Genomic DNA, 21,878 nt, shown 5'->3' with positions numbered 1-21,878 from the left:
AACGGGAGCAACGGTATAGTGAGCATGGTGATGACTCAAGAGGAAACCGATGCACACTGGGTTTTCTAAAATATCGCGAAGCAAAGGGAACATCACATGATAACCAAAGGTTCACTCAAATATCATTCATGTAATCATAGGTACCGATATGGATGTCCACAGTTTAGCTATCGGTCATTGAACGAAGGGGTTTCGTTCATGTCTATGGTTACCGAACCTACGGGGTCACAAGCTTAAGGTATTCAAGCTCTGCTGAGTGTTAGTAGGACGGGAGTGATGAGAATATTTTTTTGGAATTTTTTCATTAATATCCGGAATAGTTCCGAGAGGTTCCGGAAGCGTTTTGGGGTCACGGGAAGGGTTTCAGTGAATATCGAGTAATACTGGGTATTACTGATTTAACTATATATAGGTGGAAAATGTTTCCGGGGATGTTAAATTATATATATAATGCTCTGAAAATGTTTAGAACATTTTATATTTAATTTAAATATCAATGGGCCATAAAAGGCCAAGAAGTGGAAGGCAACTTGGGCCACAAGGGCGCAAGTAGGAAGGCGCCCCCCTTTCCTTTTGGGGTGTGTGTGTGCGAATTGGACTAGGGGAGGGAGTCCTACTCCCTCTCCCTAGGCCAGCGCCCCAAGGGGGACTTTCCCCCTTGGTGGCTGCCCTCTCTCTCCCATCTAACCTATGTATACCAGAAGATTTCCACCCTATGAACATATAAGTTTTTGGAGCCTCCTCTAGTTGATCTAGTGCACGTTCTAGTTGGTCCTAGTTGACCAACTAGAGCGAACCCTAGCCACCTCTAATCCTCATAATTAGAAGCCCCGTGTGGTTCTAATCTCCTCCCTCAAATTCTCCGATGACGATTAGCTCTGGACGGCGAAGTGCTGCCGGATCGTGAAGATCGTATGCTTGCAACCAAGTAGAGTGGTCGTGCTTTTGGTCACCCGTTCAAGGGATCATTCATGCGTGGTTCGCGAGATCGTCATCGATGTTCGAGGGACTCCAAGTATGATCTACACCGACTTGTCTACTTCCGCTGCACTCCCGGAGTCAGTAACGATCGTTGATCACAACATGTTATGCATCTTCATATGGTTCATGCGTGATCGTAGGGTGAATTTTTTTGTTTTCTACTACGTTTCCCAACAGTGGCATTATGAGCGGTTCTATGAGTAGATGCAAGTTGCGATCTATATCACATGTGGATGTGAGGGTGATGTTCTTGCTATGCTTCCCTCGGGTGTTGCTTCAGTTCAGTTCATTGACGGTATGGTGTCGATTTTCACAAGGTTCTGACTATCGATCGGCTCTGGTTGTCGATGATCTGCTAACAGCTCCTTGACTTTCACCATAGTCAAGAGTAGTGAACCATCACGTACGCAAGGGGACAATGAAGATGGATGATCTTCTAGGGGGTCACGCGTATTAGACGAAGTTTAGTGTGGGGGAACGAGATTTTTAATTAAGTCTCTTCTTTCACACACACCCCGAAAGTTAATCTAGCAACAAGGATTATCACTTTATTGTGTGAACGTAGGTTGCTAGGTTTATCCAAAAACTCGAGAAACCACATAAATTAAATTTGCCAAACCGATTAGAGGATGTCTAACTTGTTTTTGCAGGGTTCGCATATGATGTGGTATAGCCTTCGTCATGGTAATGAGTTTATGTATGAGATGGTTATATGTTGTCATGTTAAATGGCCTACGCGTCACGACATGATAGCTGGAGCCACGAGATTGCCACCTTAATGTAAATATCCTAGAGATAGGTTACATGTGATGGTGGCAAGTTGTACACAGAGGACCCCGACGAGGAGAAGGTGTACCAAGGCGCGGGACGAGGAGCTATAGTTTCATGCCACGAAGGAATTTCAGATTTTGGTGCCACGATAACATTTTCTGAGATTGCCACCACGACAACATTTTTGAAATGGTTGCCACGACTACGAAATATTGGCCGTCATTCAATTGAAGATTGAAGACTTTCACGGAGAACTCCCGGCGCCCAGGGCTATACCATATCAAGCTATTATGAATTGCCTGAGATGTTTATCCCTTTGTTGTTTGCACCCTTTGATTGCGCAATAGTCAGTTATTAGGGTGATCTCTCGTAGTAAACATGAAGTTAAAAGGTGCTCTTCCTAGTGTTGCAACCATCTATAACACTTAGCATTCCGGAATGGGTCATGTCCACATGAGCACAAATAGGACGCGAGGTGTAATACAGGGATGGTTAGACCATGCTTGCAGATAGCACTCGTTGTCTTGAAGTTCTAGCAGAATCATTCTGAGCTCAGAGTACAAAGCATCAAAAGATGAACATGAGTCATATGGAGATATGATCGACAAAAGTTTGCCCACCGAACAAAATTCTCGCCATCAGTGATGTCCACATCAACGGCTGAAAACTAGGCTTGGATCTTGGATCACTCGCTATCAATTATGAGAGATATTGATTTGAGTGGGAGCACAATTATGTTTTAATTAAGTTTAATAAATAGTGTAAATTAATTATGAATGATGTCTATTTCTAGTTTGCATTGGTTGTAGAATTATGGCTCACAGTTGCACCTTTGTTGTTGAAATTGATTGACTCTTATTTATCTAGTTGAAACTTTATGTTTGAGAGGATCATCCTCTATAAGTGCCAAGAAGGGTTTTGTCCTTCTACATGTTTACAATACTCTCTTGATGATGCTATGTATGATGAGACTCACGTCCTTCGATCCAAAAGCTAGAATTGCATTACGGTCTCTTTGCTTCTGAGAAACCCGAACTTCAAAATGTTTGGGATGGTTATGTGATATTCTTGGAACTGAAAATTGTTTTCAGAAACAAACAAAGTCTAAAAGATATGCGATATCTAAAGAAGTGCTTTTTTTTGCAAATTCTAGTGAAGTGTTGAACTATGTCTAAGACAGAAATGCGTAAGATCCGGAAGAAAGCCAGTCATGTGTTGACGGTGAAAACTTGTAGAGAAAGAACAAAACAGATGTAATAAAAATTACACGCCTAAGGAAGTTTGGGGCTCACGCCACTATTAAAGTTGTTGTTTCTTCTGAGACTAAGAGAAATATTGAAGTAAAACTATAAGAAGTAAAGGTAGAAAGAAAGAAATACTGGAATGTCCAGCTCAGGTATGAATGTCATACAAGTTATGAGATGACGAGGTGGTTGGTCAAGTAAAGTGTAGTTCTTGGAAAATGATCAATTTGTTGATCACTGATTCTTCGGTATTGTGGATAAAAGGTTAATCACAAGGATATCAAATCGATTGCATATTATTGCAAATCGTTGCAAGAAACTTCGAAGGCCTAAATGACCAACAAATAATGAGGTTAAAATATTTGGATGGATTGTAAATGGTTACAATATTTCTATCAGTGTATTTCCTCTGTATTTATTATCATAATTCATTTTAGAGTTTATTTTACACTCTAGCCTATTGGATAGAAGTTGCAAGGAGGTTCTTCATGATGGAACAATAGTTGTTCGATGTTATGAAGGAGGTTGTCCATGACAGAACAATAGTTGTTCGGTATGAACAAAAGGGCATACTCTTATTGTGAATAAGATATATGTTATGAATATTTATAATAAATTCAACATCCATAACACTGATGCTAAATGTCGCAAGGCTAAAAGAATACCACATCTGTGTGGCACGTCATTTAGTCACATTGGAGAAACTAGCACGGAGAAATTGCATAGTGATGAATTTTGAAGTCATCTGATTGAGAATCATCTGAAACTTGCAAGTTTCATCCAATTAGTGAAGTAAACTAAAATACTGTTCATGGGCCATAGAGAACGAGCAACAAAATAATTGGCAATATGCATATCGATGTGCGTAGTCCAATAAGTGTTGTTGCAAGCAGTGGATTTATCTATCTTCAAGGATGACTCAAGTAGATATTTATATTTACTAACTAAGACATAATTCTGGATCTTTTGAGGTATTTCAAAAGGTTTTCAAAATGAAGTAGAAATGATTGTAACAAGAAAATTATGTTTCTACAATTGGATTGCAGAAAAGAATATTTGAGTTACAAATTTAGCGAATGTCTGATGAGCAATAAAATAATTTTATAGCTTGCACCTCCTAGAAACTGTACTGAGAGTAGATTGTTTTAAGTAGATGCAATCAAACTATGTATGACACGGTGAGATCAAAGATGACATTAATTATTTCACCAATATATTTTCAAAGTGATGCTTTAGAGATTGCGGCTTTCACACTGAAAAAGGAGTGCCATCAAATTTATTGAAATAAGTGCTACTTTGTAGGTTATCCCAAATAGTTGGGTATTCCTCTATCACTATGTAGAGGCAAAGTGTTGCCATAGAGTGTAGAAGTTTTGAAGAAAATGTTTTCTACAAAAGGGTGAGTGGGAGGATAGTGCAACTCGACAAGATTGTTGAATCTTCATAATCATCTGAAAGAAAAGAAACAGTGGAAGTCATTCTAGAATTTCTTACTACGACTAATACAAAAACCTCTACATGAGATATAGAGATTAAGGTCGAACTTGTAGCTGAACTATATAGGTTGGGAAAATTCGCGCAGGCCATTGTGGTATGTAGATGAAATATTGTTGGGAAAACAATGAACCTATAAATCACAGAGAAGCATTGATGGGACCTGACTCCGAAAGTTGGCTATGTGCCGACATAATTCGAGATAGTATTCATTCACATAATTCAAGCTTAGAACTTGATGAACCCTTCGAAAGACTTAATTTCTAAAGAAGAGTAATGGATTTATAAACTGAAAAAGATAAAAATGTTTTATAATGCTTGACTTGTTACAAATAGTTTATGACAAGATCAAAGAATTTACTATGACAAGATCGTCTCCTCATAGCAATACTTAAAGTCAGTTCGGGTTAAATTAGCAATTATTAAATATTTAAATTATGAGATAAAACAGATGGATGTCAAAATGATTCCAAGGTTGTATGTTTGATACGATCTAAGGTAATTTTGTCAATCCAGAGGACGCTAGTAAGTATGCAAACTTCAAGAGATCCTATAATGATCTGAACCAAGCATAGTGGGGTTGGAATCTTCGTACTGATGAAATGGTCAAATAAATTGATTTGATTGAGTAAAGCGAAGATGCTTGTATATACAAGAAAGAAAGTGGGAGCATGATAATATTTCTAAACACTATATGTACATGACATATTCGTGATTGGAACTTATTTAAATTTCTTGACACGGATTAAGACGTTATTAAAACTAGTTTTTCACTAAAATACTTAGGCAATGAATAGTCTTGGTATTAGACATAATGATCTATGGAGATAATAGTGTCTAATCGGACTTAGCAAAAATACATGTTGACAGAATACTAAACCAGTTTAGTATGTAAAATGTCAAGAAAAGTTTCTTTTCAATGTCACATGGAGTCGGTATCCCGAAATACTGATGAGCGAAATATGATTTCAACCACGCTTGTTTTCCATGGTATGTAAACAACCAGATATTTCCAATACTCCAAGTTAGTTGTAAGTAACAGTTACTAGTATGATCAAATTGTTGATCATAGGAAAACAATGAATAATGTCATTAAGGATTAACGACATGTTTCTCACACAAGTAGAAAGTGAAGAAATTGTTGTAAGGAGTTACATCAGTGAAGGCTCGTTGTAAGTAGTACACCGATAAAATCTTCATCTATACTCCAAGTGATTTTTTGATTTCGAACTAAAAGTGGTTTATGGTGGCACAATAAGTTGAAATTGATCCAAAAATTTACCGTGGTGAATTCTATAACAGAAGGCTAAGTATAGTATTGCTTTATAAGAAGAAATGAAGGGTGATGAATCAAAATTTCATTCATGAGCTTGGTATGGTTTCTAGATGATTGTATCATTGGAACACTATTCTTAATAGTGGTTCCATAACTCAGTCTAAGGAATCAATGGTTCTACCAGTAATTCAATATATATACAAAGCCGGTTTCGCATAAACTATGAATTCCTATGAAAGCATTATAGATGCATAGAAATGCAAATGATACACACGGGTCTGAAGTTGTCAGATTCCGTAGGACGAAGTCTATAACACAAGCAAAACATGGAGTATTGACTCTAGTGCAAGTGGGAGACTATTGGAAATATGCCCTAGAGGAAACAATATTGTATTATTATATTTCCATTATTCATAGTTAAGAATTTATATCCCATGCTCTAACCGCTATGATCCTGGAATATGCGATTCAGTGGAAAACTCATATGGACGTGTGGAATGATAAACGGTAAACAATAGATTCCTAGTCCCGCCTCTAAGACCAACTCAAGAGTTGTTGGTCATCATGTTTTCCGGATCTTTGGATATCATTAAGTGTAATAGTAGTCCTAAAAACAACATTGAGGGTATGATGTTAGAACAACGATCATATTGAATCGACCCAATACTTGTTTGTTATACTATATGATTATATCTTTTGAAATCATCTGTTATAACATAGAGTGTTAGCATGTTTTTTAGTTCCTCAGACCATGAGAGTGTCTCGGTCACTTCCTACCGGATGTTGGGCTTCTGGGTTGCTCAAACGTCATCTGTAACAAGGTGATCATAACGACAACTTTCAGGCACACCGGGAAGTTTGACAAGTGTTCGGATAGCTCGAGAGTGGGATTTGCTCCTTCGACGATGGAGATATATTCTTAGGGCCCTCTTAGTGTGACAGCGTCCATCATCGTCTGTCCAGACACAGGTGATTTCGTCACGGGGATGCCGGAACGCGTTAACAAGAAAGAAAAACAAAACCGATAAACAGGAGCAACGGTATAGTGAGCATGGTGATGACTCAAGAGGATACTGATGCACACCGGGTTTTGTAAAATATTGTGAAGCAAAGGGAACATCACATGATAACCAATGGTTCACTTGAATATCATTCATGTAATCCTAGGGACCGATATGGATGTCCATGGTTCTGCTATTGGTCATTGAACGAAGGGGTTTCGTTCATGTCTATGGTTATCGAACATCCTGGGTCACAAGATTAAGTTAATCATGATGTGCTGAGTGTTAATAGGACAGAAGTGATGAGAATATATTTGTGGGATTGTTCCATTAATATCAGGAATAGTTCCGAGAGGTTCTGGAAGCGTTTTGGGGTCACCGGAAGGGTTTTGATGAATATTGGGTAATACCGGGTATTACCGATTTAAATATATATAGGTGGAAAATGTTTCCGAGAATGTTAAATTATATATAATGCTCTGAAATTCTTTTCAAAATTTTATGTTTAATTTAAATATCAATGGACCTTAAAAGGCCAAGAGGTTGAAGGCAACTTGGGCCACAAGGGCCCAAGTAGGAAGGCACCCCCCTTTCCTTATGGGGGGGGTGCAAATTGGATTAGGTAGGGAGTCCTACCCCCTCTCCCTATGTAGGCGCCCCAAGGGGGACTTTCCCCCTTTGGTGGCTGCCCTTTCTCTCCCCTCCAACCTATATATACTAGAGGATTTCCACCCTATGAACATATAAGTGTTTGGAGCCTCCTTTAGTTGATCTAGTCCACATTCTAGTTGGTCCTAGGTTACTAATTAGAGCGTGACCTTGCCACCTCTAATCCTCATAATTAGAAGCCACGTGTGGTTCTAATCTCCTCCCTCTAATTCTCCCGTGATGATTAGCTCTGGACGATGAAGCACTGCCAAATCGTGAAGACCGTATGCTTGTAACCAAGTAGAGAGGCCGTGCTTTCGGTCTTCCGTTCGAGGGATCGTTCGTGGCCGGTTCACGGGATTGTCATTGATGTTTTAGGGACTCCAAGTACGATCTACACCGACTCATCTACTTAAAATGCACTCCCGGAGTCGGTAACGATCGTTGAACACAACTCGTCATGCATCTTCATATTGTTCCTGGGTGATCGTAGGGCGCAATATTTTTTACTACGTTTCCCAACCCCCAGGGGGTCCTTCCCACATGACCCAGAAACTGTCGAGGATAGGCCCACCAGTCACACACGCTGGGAAAAATTAGATCATGTGCGAAGGGTAAGTGATCAAATACAATTATACAGGCCCAATCGGTTCTGGTCGTAAGTACATCCCACATAGTCAGTCCCAGACAAATGTTTTTGTTTGTATGTACATTCCACACAGTCAATCCAAGGAATACATTTCCATTCTTATGTACATCCCACACAGTCAAACCAAGAAGTACATTTCCGTTCATATGTACATCCCACATAGTCGATCGAGGGAAAACATTTCCATTCGTGTATACATCCCACACAGTTTGATGTATAGCCTCATGTGTGATAGGTGTAACAATCACACACGCTCTGCCTTGGTTAACTGTTTTCTTTTATTCAACTACATCACCCACAATTTGATCACGAAAACTGTATGGCATTGGGCTATCCATCACAACTTCTTTTACTACTAGAACCGTTTGCGAAGTTCCATGACCCATTTAGCAGGTTTATTAGTTTACAATTAATAATTCCAATATTACGCAAATTCACATTTCGTATCAAACAAATGTTTGCCAATTTCATATCAAGCACATAAATATATTTTAACATCACAATATGATAGCTACCTGAAAACAACACAATACAACATATAGCTAGTTCACCTTCATAAGAAAAATATTAGAACAATATATTCATTTCCCTAATCGACTCATGCATGATTAGCTAGGTTCATCTTCTCCAGCTCTGCTTTTAGTTCAGTAAGAACCTATTATGCAATGGCCAACCAGGAAAGTCCCTCCTCCTTCGCCAACACCATCTTTGCAATTTAAAAAAAATCTGAGCTTATTCTCCATCTTCCTCTTTTTTCCCGCATCTTGAGATATTCTTCATTGTTGAGAACACATTCTCTAAGACTATCTCTATTCTCTTCCTCATAGATGCTCCAGAGCTTTCCTAGGGACATCTTCAAAGACTGTGGCCACTCTTGATCAACCCACTCCAGGTAAGAACACTTCCATTCATCCTATAATATTTAAAACTAGATCAATAACAATTGTAGGGGAAATGAGTTTCTAGCAACATAGAAAATCACCAAATACATATTTTGAAAAACTGAAGAAACATGTTAATTATGACATATCTTCTCAAAAAGATCAATGTGCAAATGAATTAATTGCTACTGAGACAACAACCAAATTCTGAAACATCAGAAGCTATAATTAACTACAACAACGCTACAAGTTCTTAATCATGTACTATAAATAACAAATTGAACATTATATGAGGAAGCTAAATATAACTGCAACAACATAGCGACAGTGTTTGGATGACATCAAATTGATACTAACAGGTGTGTACATGCACAAATTTAGTAACATAGAACTAATAGCACTAAGGCCTTCCACTATGTAGGCCTAAACCGGTGTCTAGACAATTGTTGCTACATTTGGCACCGGTGCCCTGCACTAGCAAGCCGATGCAGAGGAAAAATTAGGCAACCGGACTCTGGAGCACCTAGGTGCTCCGATGCCCAGTTCCTTCATGCCATAAAGATTTAATATTTTACTGTTTGGCTGCTCATGGATCTGTGGACCAAAGTTGGCTGCACAAACTGTTTAAGCGGTGCCAAATAATTTTCTAATGGCACCGCTGATGAGATGGCAACATTTTTAGATACTAGGTGAGGAAGTCCTGGATTGAGGGGTCCTCGGGCTGCTGGCCTGTTGTGATTGGGCCGGATTGATGGGCCACTATTGGGCCAAGCTAGAATACGGATCCATAGCCGGATAAGGAATCTTTGGAGTCATGTTCTGCTTCCAAGCCAAGATTAGGCAGGATTTTTCCTTCCATGTAATCGCTCGCATGTAACCCTAACCCTACCGGTGCCTATATAAACCGGAGGGTTTCTAGTCTTTTGGGCGAGAGAACATCCATCACCTCATCGTTAGCTCACTTGATCTCGATGTAGATCTACTCTATAACCACATCATACATCAAATACAATCAAGCAGGAAGTAGGGTTTTACCTCTTCGAGAGGGTCCGAACCTGGGTAAACACTGTGTTCATCATCCCTTGTTCCCCATTGATCCTAGATCCATAGCTCGGGACCCCCTACCCGAGATCCGCCGGTTTTGACACTGACATTGGTGACTTCATTGAGAGTTCTGCTGTTGGGTCGCCCAAGGATCAATGTCCCACCTGATCATTGGAGAGGGCGTCAGATCCAGGTACCTCTTCATCCCCGGCCAACTCTTCGCGTTCGGCAGCATCATGCTGCACGCCAACCCAAATGGTCATCTAGACCAAATTGACAACTTTGCCCTTGAGCACCGTATTTGATTCGAAAATTTGGAGTACGTTGCGGACGTACGAGGTGATCTGGTCTTTACCGGATTCACAACCTCTCCCCGCACCCCCATGGGCCTCGTTGTGCCCTCTCTGGAGCCACTCACCTATTAGATTTACGGATTGGCCCTGGTCCTTCAGCCAGCCTTGAGCCCAGACGGCTCCACTTTGAGCGGAGGCCAGGAATCAAGGTTCAGACGCCGAGTGTCACTCTCGGCCAAACACTCTCCTCGCGAGACGCCTCCGGCCTTGAGCCCTTGCGATGAGTCGATGATCGCTAGCTAGGAATTACCCCTGGCCCGATTCAACCCGGCCTCGAGCCTCAGTATGGAAACAACACTCAAGGACCAGAGCCTGCCTTCAGTCTATGATGACAGTCCGATCCCGAGCCCCGAGCTTAGCTCGGCCCATGAAAACCAAAACCCAGTTAGCACACGTATTCACTACAAAAAAATACACTTCCGTGATGATACGTGTTTGTCACAGTAGGTCGCGTTTTTTGTCATGCATGTACATCCATGATGATTTTATGACAGAATCAAGATAGTCATATCTGTCCTATCGTAGAAGTGTTCCATGACATTACCAAAATTATCATCACGGAAGTGTCCACTTCCATGACGATAAATCACGCGTCACAGAAGTGCTTTCGTCAAGGGTGACTAACACGTGGCATCCACCGTAACAGAACGCCGTTAAGCTATCATGTCCGGTTTTGGATCTAATAACCCGTTAACAACCCCGACCAATGGGGATTTTCCACGTGTAAAATCATCATTGGCTGGAGGAAGCACGTGTCGGCTCACCGTTGGGACAGATGTCATCCGCTCATTGGACCGAAGGCGCCTATGATACGGAGACACGTGGCACGTCCCAACAAAGGCCCATTCCTGTGAAAAGGCCGGCCCGTTTGACTTGGTCAAAAGGTGGCGGGCCGGCCCATAGAAAGCCTGTTAACGGCCTGTTCGCATATAGCCCATTTATAGCCCGCTAACCCAGGGCCCATTACGACCTCTCCGAATTAGGCCCAGTAGCGTCATCTGGGCCATCCAATATGATTCCAGCCCGTTTTAATTTCCGGCCCATGTGTGGCCCATGACCTCTTTCAGCCCATATGAGGCCCTTTGTAACTCTTGGCCCATTAACGGCCCATGGTGAAACTGGCCCGTAATGAACAGTGTATCACTTTATACCCATTAACGACCCGTTATTCCATTGGGCCGTTTCTAGCCGAAGTTATCTTTCGGCCTTCTCAGGGCCCATTGATTCTTGGGCTCATTTGTAGCATTCGGTTACATACGACCCGTTACTTCCATTTTCTGCTTGTGGGCCAAATTCAGCCCGTCGTTACAGTCGGCCCGTTTGCGGACCGTTAATATGTTGGGCCGTTTTCATGTCAAAAAAACCCCGTTGGGCTGTTTTCATAGAGTTATGAAATACGGCCTATTAACGGCCCGTTATGGTCCACGAATAGTACGGCCCATGATTAGTGAAATGATGATATGCCCCGTAGAAGGCCCATGGATCCTACAGCCCGTATGAGGCCCATGGATAGTACGGCCTGTAGAAGGCCCATGGATCATACATCCCGTAGAAGGCCCATGGACCCTATGGCCCGTAGAAGGCCCATGAATCCTAAGGCCCGTATAGAAGGCCAATGGATCCTACGGCCTGTATAGAAGGCCAATGGATCCTATGGCGGGAAGAAGGCCCATGGATCATACGGACTGCAGGAGGCCCATGAATACAACAGTCCGTGTGTTGCCATGATTATTTTGGCCTAGTTACCGAAAATAGGCTATTGTGGCCACTAGAAAAACACAGAAAAAGAACTGCAGTGACTACTAGCAAACAACTAAACAAGACAATAAGGAAATAAATAAGCAAGCAATTAACGGTAGCCAATCACCGCTATTACACATATTACATCCACTGGGCATCAAAGTTTGCCACCAGTGCAAATATAGGGAACAAAGCAGCACATTACATACACTGGCTATCAAAATTGGCCACGAGTGCTAATAAACGCGACAGTAAAACAAGAGCATAACTGAAACAACTTCATAAGAGCTCAAGAAACGTTATCCTGGGTATCCACCATGCTGGCAATAAGCTTAGCAAGCTTATTAGCTTTGTCATGTTTGGCGCTAAAATCCTCCAACGCTTGCTGTTGCACCAGAAAGTATGCATCTGAATGCTCCAGGGACTTCCGCAGTCCTTCCGCTTCTTGTCACAGCACAACTGATCGATGTCTTTCAGCTTGTAGTTGAGACTCAAGAAACCGAACTAATTCAGATAGTGAGTTTGAATAGCTCGTGCAAGCGGTAGTGGCCAGTAACTCGAACACTAAACCAAGACAGGACTTTGGGGTTGTCTCACTGTCTTCAAGATAGTCTTCCTTAGCTGTTTTATCAGCTTTGTTGGAGACGAACAAGGATGTGTCACTATCAACCTTATCTGCATTACTTCCTTTACCATTGCTTAATAAGGCACTCTTCCCCAATATTCTGTCAGCATTCTAAAAGAAGAAACAAGCAGACACATAACAAGTTTAGCATGTACTAGCATATGAAACTCATTTCGGTGAACCAGTTCATTAGTAAGGTGGACAGGATTAAACTACCAAGTCTTCTATTGCCAAGTACTAGTACATGATAAAATCATCAAACAAACATATATCTATGTCCTATGGTCACTGCATTCTCTTGCCAAATCAAAATAGAGACACGGTTCAAATCATATCAGTTCAAGACGAAGCAGCAGTGAAATAATACCAAGCGTGGGAAACTACACGGCACAACAAGATTTCAGATGCGTACCACGGGTCTGCATGTATAACAACACTATTGGCTCTATTGTGATGCTAGTAATGTGCATGATATGAAAGTGAACTGTATACACAATTGAAATTGAAATCAACAGAGCTATTGATAAGAGCAAACCTATTAAAGAAACATGCGTGAACATACCTGCTGTGCCATTGGAGCTTCGATTGGATCCTTCAATTTAAAAATAAGTTTGTATTAGTAAATACAATGATACAAGAGCAAAGCAATCATAGTTAAAAAAAGGCGCGCCTAGGCTCTAGGCGTTTGCAAAACGCATCACACATAACTATGCTTAATCTGTGCATAGCTGCGCATAAGCATGCACTTTGGTCAGTAAAGTGCAAGGCGGTGGCAAAACGCACAATTAACGCCTAGCGCTTTTTTGAACTATGATATCAATGGAATCTTAAATTAGAACAGTTGTTCTTCAGGTTTAGGCACTTGTTCTACATGAACAGAGTACAATAAGACGCAAGAATATAATACTTAAAAATATAAAATGATCTCATAGACCTTACCACATTCTTGGTTCGGGACCAATACCGAACAAGGCGTTCCCAGTCATCGTCCAGTAAATGTATCAGGAGAACATAAGGGAATTGGATGAGTTTCTTTGTCGGTGAAGTATGTCTTCTTCAGGTAATTCCGATACTGCCACCAAGCATTCTTGAAGATAGCAGAGGTATTAGCATAGATTACCTCATCCTGAGTTTCCAAATCGGTCCTTCTCTATAGAGAAAAATGGGAAAATTTGTTGTATTATAACCATCATGGAGGTAGGATGTATGGGACGAAGCAAAGTAATTGCCATGAATAACATTACTTACACATAACTCCTGGACAAACACCTGCAACTGGCATTGTCCTTCATCTTCAGTATAATATTTCCAAGATGGGAAGATACGCAGATACGATTTAACAACATCAAATGCGATAGATGCTAAACTACGACTAGCTGGTTGTGCTTCCTCCACAGGAATAGGCATACTAACTGGTGGAGTTGGGGTTCACCGTGATAGTACTGGCCCTTTGGGCACTGGAGCTGCCTTACTAACTGCTCTTGTTTTGGAGCTCTGTGGTGGAGATGGTGCTATGTCAACAGGAACTGGGTTACTGTCGGCTGGGGTTGGGGTTAGATTGGGTGAAGCTGGTTCTTTATTGTAACGCCCTAGATTCGATGCGCCAGGTGTCTGCCAGTTATTCGCCGTCATTGCCATGTCATTTGCTTGCGTGTTGCATTTTGTCATGTCATCATGTGCATTTCATTTTGCATATGTGTTCGTCTCATGCATCCAAGCCTTTTCCCCGTTGTCCAGTTTGCAATCCGGCACTCCTATGCCCTCCGGCGTTCCCCTTTTTGTCTCCTATTGTGAGCGGGTGTTAAACATTCTCGCAATGGACCGAGTCTTGCTAAGCGGCCTTGGTATAGCACCGGTAGACCGCCTGTCAAGTTTCGTGCCATTTGGAGGTCGTTTGGTACTCCAACGGTTAACCGGGTAACCGTAAAGCCCCTTTCTCTTTGCAGCCCAACACCTCTTCCCACAACCCACCAAACCCACCAAACTCCCCTCCATGCCCTCGGTCGTTCGATCACGATCGTGTGGGCGAAAACCGCTCCTCATTTGGACTCTCCTAGCTCCCAGAATCTATATATAGCCCCCTCCCCCGAAATTCGCGGATGAAATCCTACCCTAACCCTAGATTTTTCCCCTCCGCGCCGCGCCGGACACGTCCGCCACCGTCCCTCGACGAATCCGCTACCGCCACGTCATCCCCGCCGGCTCTCCTCTCTCCTCCCCGCTGCCAGGCCCGCGGGGCCCAGGGCAGGCCCGCCCCGGCCCGCGCAAGCCCGGCCGGCCGCCGTCCGCGCCCGTCGCCCGCCGCCGCGCCTCCCGACCCGCTCGCCGCCCGCCGCCGACGCGCGCCCGAAGCTCCGCCGCCGCTCGCCCCGCGGTTCCCAGCGCCGCCGCCGGCCGGGCTCGCCCCCGCCGCCGCCTGGGCGCCTCGCCCCGAGCTCGCCGTCCCGGCGCCGCCCCGTCCGCCTCCACGCCGCGCCCGCCTCCATCCGCTGCGCCCCACGCCTCCCGCGCTGGCGTCCCGGCCAAGCCCCGCCGACGCCGTCCCGGCGACGCGCCGCCCGTCCCCACCATCGCTCCTCCGCCGGATCCTGTCGCCCCCGTCGTCGGAGCCCCTCGCCGGCGCTCCCACGACCCGGATCTGGTCATCCCTGTACCCCACCGTCCACTTCTCCACGAGGTTAAAAATCGCCTAAGTCCTTTTCCTGTCATATTTTCATGCCATATTCATCGCATCATATCTCTGCATCTGTAGCTCCGTTTCGTGCGTGTAATATGTCAAATTGTTCGTCTCAACAAGTACTTCAGTTCATTCCATTGCATCATGTTCATTTGAGCTCATCTAGATGCCTGAATCTCTGATGCAAGTGTGCTTCATAATGTTAGTTCCTGTTTCTTAACAGAACTTGCTCATTTGTCATTTTTGCCATGTTTGATGTGCGCATCTTATGAGGTTGATGTCTACATGTGTTTTGATATATGCCATGCCATCTTTACAGTGGTGTATGCCATGTATTTTTGTGATCAATGTGGTGACTAGCACAAGCATGTAAACTAGGCTTCATGATATTGCTGATTTCAGTCCCTGTTCTGCTGTTATTTTGATGCCATGTAAACTTGATGCTACAGAGAGATCCATGCATATTTTGAGATACTTTAGTAAGAATGTTTTGAACATATGGTTATGCTTTATCCATTCATGTTCCTGTTTGAAATTATGGAGTAGTCTAGCATGTCCTTTTCGTGCTCTACTTTTCCTTCAAAATGTTTCCTGGCAGATTGTTTACATGTTATTCAATTTTGCCAAGGTTGTTGTAGTTGATCCTTGCATGCTATGAACTTGTTCTTGCCTTGGTTTGTTTCATAAACATGTCTTATTGATGATGCTATGCTTATCTTGTCATGCAATGACTTGTGGTGAGTGAATCGAGCTTGTTAAGTAGTGTACTTGCTGTTACTGTTTTGCTAGGCTGAATCTGTTATTTCGTGATACTATGTAAACCTGCTTCTACAAATCATTCTATGCATAATCTGGAGATGTTCAATAAGGGTGTTTTGTTCTACATGTCATGCTCTATCCATTCATGCCCCTGGTAGCATTTATGCCCATTTGTAATCTTACTCCAAAGTTGCTTAATAATGTTGTTGTCAGCCTGTTAACCTTAAGTTCAGTTGTTGCCATGATGTTTGTTAGTGATCCTTGCACCCTATGAACTTGCTCTTGCCATGCTTAGCTTCATAAACATGCATTCTTACTGTTGGTTGCCTTGCCATGTCATGTATTGCTCCGTGGTGAGTGGTACAAGCTCACCAACATGCCTACTTATCGTTGTTCCCGCCATGTTTGAATCTGTATTGTAACTTGCTATGTTTACATGGGTATCATCATATCTTCTGATCCTTTTTGGCTCATGGTCAGTAAGGGACTTTTGTACTATGCATTTAGTAGTATCATGCCATGCCTTTGTTTGCCATGATAAGTTCCTGTAACATGTTGTTTGATAGCTCTAAACATTGCAACCTGATGTTATTTTCTGCAAAGTCTGAACTGTTATTATTTGCAATCTTGCCATGTGTGCTTGAGCATGTTCTAGTAGTTTCTGGAGATAGCTCAGTGTTCATGTTTTGTTATGCTTTACCTGTACATCATGTCCATGCCTTTTGTTTTCTTGTTGAGGTCCTGTAGCATGTTGTTTTCATGCTTGCAATATGCCTAGTTGCTGTTTTGGACAGATTGTTGCTATAACTTGTATAGTGTGTGTGTTGAACCGTTGCTCCGTTTTGAGTGTGCTCTATATGAAACTTGCTTAGAATTGCATGTAGTTTCATATTATCATGTTGCATCCTTGTTTTGAGGTGTTTGCTTGATGTTTGGGTGCATTTTGCATCAATGCCATGGTTAACTTGTTTTGCTCATATCTTCTAGGTCGTAGCTCCGAACTAAATGAACTTTATATGTAACTTGACTAGAATCTTGTATAGATCATCTTTGTGCATCTTAACTTGCTGTTTAACAACTTGAACATAAGGTTTATTCAGATCTGGACCAATTTCGAAATTTGCATATGAGGACTTATCGGAATTGTTATATGTTGTTCCCGGCCTCATTTAAACTTGCCTTGATGTGTTGTTCTTGTATGCATCATCTCTTGCCATGAGTAGCTTCATCTAGATTTGTCATGCATCATGCTTGTTGTGCATCATGTCATGTTCATGTGTGGTGTGTTTACCTTGTTGTGTGCTTCTTCTTGTTAGTTCCTATTTCATTGCGATCGTGAGGATTCGTTCGTCTACGCTTGGTTCGGCTTCATCCGTTCGTCTTCTTCATGGACTCGTTCTTCTTCCTAGCGGGATTTCAGGCAAGATGACCACTACCCTGGATCTCACTACTATCATTGCTATGCTAGTTGCTTCGTTCTATCGCTTTGCTGCGCTACCTATCTTTTGCTCATCAAGCCTCCCAAATTGCCATGAACCTCTAACCTTTGACACTATTCCTAGCAAACCATTGCTTGGCTATGTTACCGCTTAGCTCAGCCCCTCATAGCGTTGTTAGTTGCAGGTGAAGTTGAAGATTTCTTCATGGTGGATAGGATTTTGGTTGGGATATCACAATATCTCTTATATTATTAATGCATCTATATATTTGGTAAACGGTGGAAGGCTCGGCCTTATGCATGGTGTTTTGTTCCACTCTTGCCGCCCTAGTTTCCGTCATACCGGTGTTATGTTCCCGGATTTTGCGTTCCTTACGCGGTCGGGTGATGTATGGGACCCCCCTTGACAGTTCGCTTTGAATAAAACTCCTCCAGCAAGGCCCAACATTGGTTTTACCATTTGCCTCACGACCACCTATATTTCCCCTGGGAGTAATTAACCCAAGGGTCATCTTTATTCAGCCCCCCCCCCGGGCCAGTGCTTGTCTAAGTGTTGGTCCGAACCAGAGCCACTTGCAGCGCCACCTCGGGGAAACTCGAGGTCTGGTTTTAGTTGTACGTAGTGTTCATCCGGTGTTGCCCTGAGAACGAGATATGTGCAGCTCCTATCGGGATTGTCGGCGCATCGGGCGGTTTTGCTGGTCTAGTTTTACCATTGTCGAAATGCCTTGTAAACCGGGATTCCGAGTCTGATTGGGTCTTCCTGGGAGAAGCTATATCCTTCGTTGATCGCGAGAGCTTATCATGGGCTAAGTTGGGACACCCCTGCAGGGTATAATCTTTCGAAAGCCGTGCCTGCGGTTATAGGCAGATGGGATTTGTTAATGTCCGGTTGTAGATAACTTGACACCAGATACGAATTAAAATGCATCAACCGTGTGTGTAGCCGTGATGGTCTCTTCTCGGTGGAGTCCGGGAAGTGAACACGGTTTCTGGGTTATGTTTGACGTAAGTAGGAGTTCAGGATCACTTCTTGATCATTACTAGTTGACGACCGTTCCTTTTGCTCTCTTCTCGCTCTTATTTGCGTATGTTAGCCACCATATATGCTTAGTCGCTGCTGCAACCTCACCACTTTACCCCTTCCATTCCCTTTAAGCTTTGCTAGTCTTGATATCCATGGTAATGGGATTGCTGAGTCCTCGTGGCTCACAGATTACTACAACAACAGTTGTAGGTACAGGTTATGCGATGATCATGACGCGAGAGCGATGCTTGCTTGTTTGGAGTTCTTCTTCTGCTTCTTCTTCGATCAGGGGATAGGTTCCAGGTCGGCAGCCTGGGCTAGCAGGGTGGATGTCGTTTGAGTTTCTGTTTGTGTTCCATCCGTAGTCGGATGATGCTCTTATGTATTGTGATGTTGTATTCGTGTAGCATTGTATGCCTTATGTATGTATCCCCATCTATTATGTAATGTTGATGTAATGATATCCACCTTGCAAAAGCATTTCAATATGCGGGTCTATCCTTGGTGGGACCTTCGAGTTCCTTTTGGATAGGGTCGCATGTTGGGCGTGACATTTATCCATCGCAGTAGGGGTACAATCTACGAGAGTTTGGGTTATGTGTGGTAGGGCTGGTTCTTGTGCATGTACAACCGGGTGCTATCTCCACCAAGAGGTAGCACTGTTTTATTTGAAGACCCTGTTTTTAGTCTGCTAGATACTGGCATCACCCGCTCCAATTCAAATGGCTGATAAACAAGAAACATAGTTGAATGTACAGACATTGTATGAGAGACAGATGCAATAGATAGTGTGGAAAAAAGAGGGCATGAAATAGTTGACATGTATATTGTTTAACTAAAACGGATAGCATGACATAATTTCACATATATGATGTCTATCTAAACTGGATAGCATAACATAACATAATTCAAAGATATGATGAATAACTAAACAGGATCGCATGACATAATTCACCTACATATTATCTAAGTAATCAGGATCGCATCATTTAATTCACATATGTGATTTATATGCTAAACAGAGGGCATTCGATATGATGTCTGAACTAAGAACATGGTGTTGACTATTATGTATATGATGTCTAAACTATGCAATGCAAGACACCGTATGCATGATATGAGCAGTATAACCGTGCCAAGTTAGAGCATACACGTCAGTGGGGGAATAGGTGATAGAGGCAAAGGTGTCCCGTATTTGGATGAGATGATGGATATCGCTTTGGTGGAAGTCGACTTTGACGATCCGACTACGAACGTGCGAGGACGTCGCGCCTTAGCAATCGCTAAACCAACTCCGAGAGGTTATTGACCACGCCGGAGCACGATCAACCTGACCACGAGGGTCTGTTTCCTGCGAGCAAACGAAGAACAAGCAAGAAACTAAGATTGCAATCTGGATATTGCGAATATAAGATGAAAGCTTTATTGATCAAGGTGGGGTTCTGTGACGCCTTTGTCTGGTCGTTGAACACAAACGAAGTACGCGAAGTTGCAGCTATGGCGAACTTTTAATCTAAACAAAACCCAAAGTCTAAATGATGCCCTAAGGGCTGTATATATGGAGGAAGAGGGGGGAATTTCGTGGCCCTTGGTGGAGGGGTCCGAAATCAACCCTATCTCTTGTTTCCCCACACATACGGACTCTAAAAATAGCCTATACTTATGTATTTCGAAATTACATGGGCCTGGCCCAATAATAAGGTGACGCAGCACCTAAAATAGCCTTGGGACGAAATTTATGAAGTGGCATCTTGTATCTTTCGTCCAAGGCTTCATGCACCCATTATGGTGGCTTCAAAGTCCTGAAATCCTCACTTGTAACTCTGTTCTTGTTCCCCTTGCGCATGCCATCATCTCCATGCTTGTTCTTGCTCCAATGTTCATCCTTCTCCAAGCTAGGCCCTTCATTTGTAAGCAAAACAAATGTATCCAATTTAGGCAGCATCATATTCTCATGAACATTAGAATCATTACCAAGAAACAAAAGTACCTGGTAATTTAGTTGGCGTGCACGAGCTCTAGTAATTGGTCCCGTATGTATAGCAGCAGGGCCTGTGGGTGTAACAATTGTATTGATGTCCTCATCATCCTCCCCTTCTTGAAACGAAGTCGTCCTCAACGGAAGTTCATCTTCCTCACCCAAATAAGGCTTCAAATCTGCATTGTTAAAAGTGGGACTAACCCCAAAATCTGCAGGCAGCTCAAGTTTATATGCATTATCATTTATTTTCTCTAACACCTTAAAGGGACCATCAGCACGTGGCATTAACTTTGATTTGCGCAAATCAGGAAATCTATCCTTACGCAAATGTAACCAAACAAGATCTCCAGGTGCAAACTCAACATGTTTTCTACCCTTATCTCCAGTAAGTTTATATTTAGCATTCATACGCTCAATGTTTTCCTTAGTTAACTCATGCATTTTTAAAATCAATTCATCACGTTGTTTAGCATCAAAATTAACCTTCTCCGAAGATGGAAGAGGCAACAAATCAATAGGTGCACGAGGTAGGAAACCATACACAACTTCAAAAGGGCACATCTTAGTAGTAGAATGCAATGAACGATTATAAGCAAATTCAATATGAGGCAAGCATTCCTCCCACATTTTCTTATTATTCTTCAAAACAGCCCTAAGCATAGTAGACAACGTTCTATTGACTACTTCAGTTTGTCCATCAGTTTGGGGGTGACAAGTAGTACTAAAAAGCAGTTTAGTCCCCAACTTAGCCCATAAACATCTCCAAAAGTGGCTAAGAAATTTAGTATCACGATCTGAAACAATAGTATTTGGCACACCATGCAAGCGAATGATTTCACGAAAGAACAAATCAGCAACATTAACAGCATCATCGCTTTTATGACATGGTATAAAGTGTGCCATTTTCGAGAATCTATCCATGACAACAAATATGCTATCCCTCCCCTTCTTTGTTCGAGGTAAACCTAAAACAAAGTCCATAGATATATCCTCCCAAGGAACACTAGGTACAGGCAAAGGCATATATAAACCATGAGGATTGAGTCGTGACTTAGCTTTTTGACATGTAGTGCAGCGAGCAATAAAACGCTCAACATCCCGTCTCATCTTTGGCCAAAAGAAATGTGTAGCAAGTACGTCCTCCGTCTTCTTCACGCCAAAGTGTCCCATTAATCCTCCTCCATGCGCCTCCTGCAACAACAAAAGACGAACGGAGCTAGCTGGAATGCATAGCCTGTTAGCACGAAACACAAATCCATCGTTAACAACAAACTTGTTCCACATTCTTC

The sequence above is a fragment of the Triticum aestivum genome, chromosome 4B (genome assembly GCF_018294505.1).
Source record: "Triticum aestivum cultivar Chinese Spring chromosome 4B, IWGSC CS RefSeq v2.1, whole genome shotgun sequence".
Taxonomy (NCBI): domain Eukaryota; kingdom Viridiplantae; phylum Streptophyta; class Magnoliopsida; order Poales; family Poaceae; genus Triticum; species Triticum aestivum.
This window is presented reverse-complemented; position numbering follows the sequence as displayed.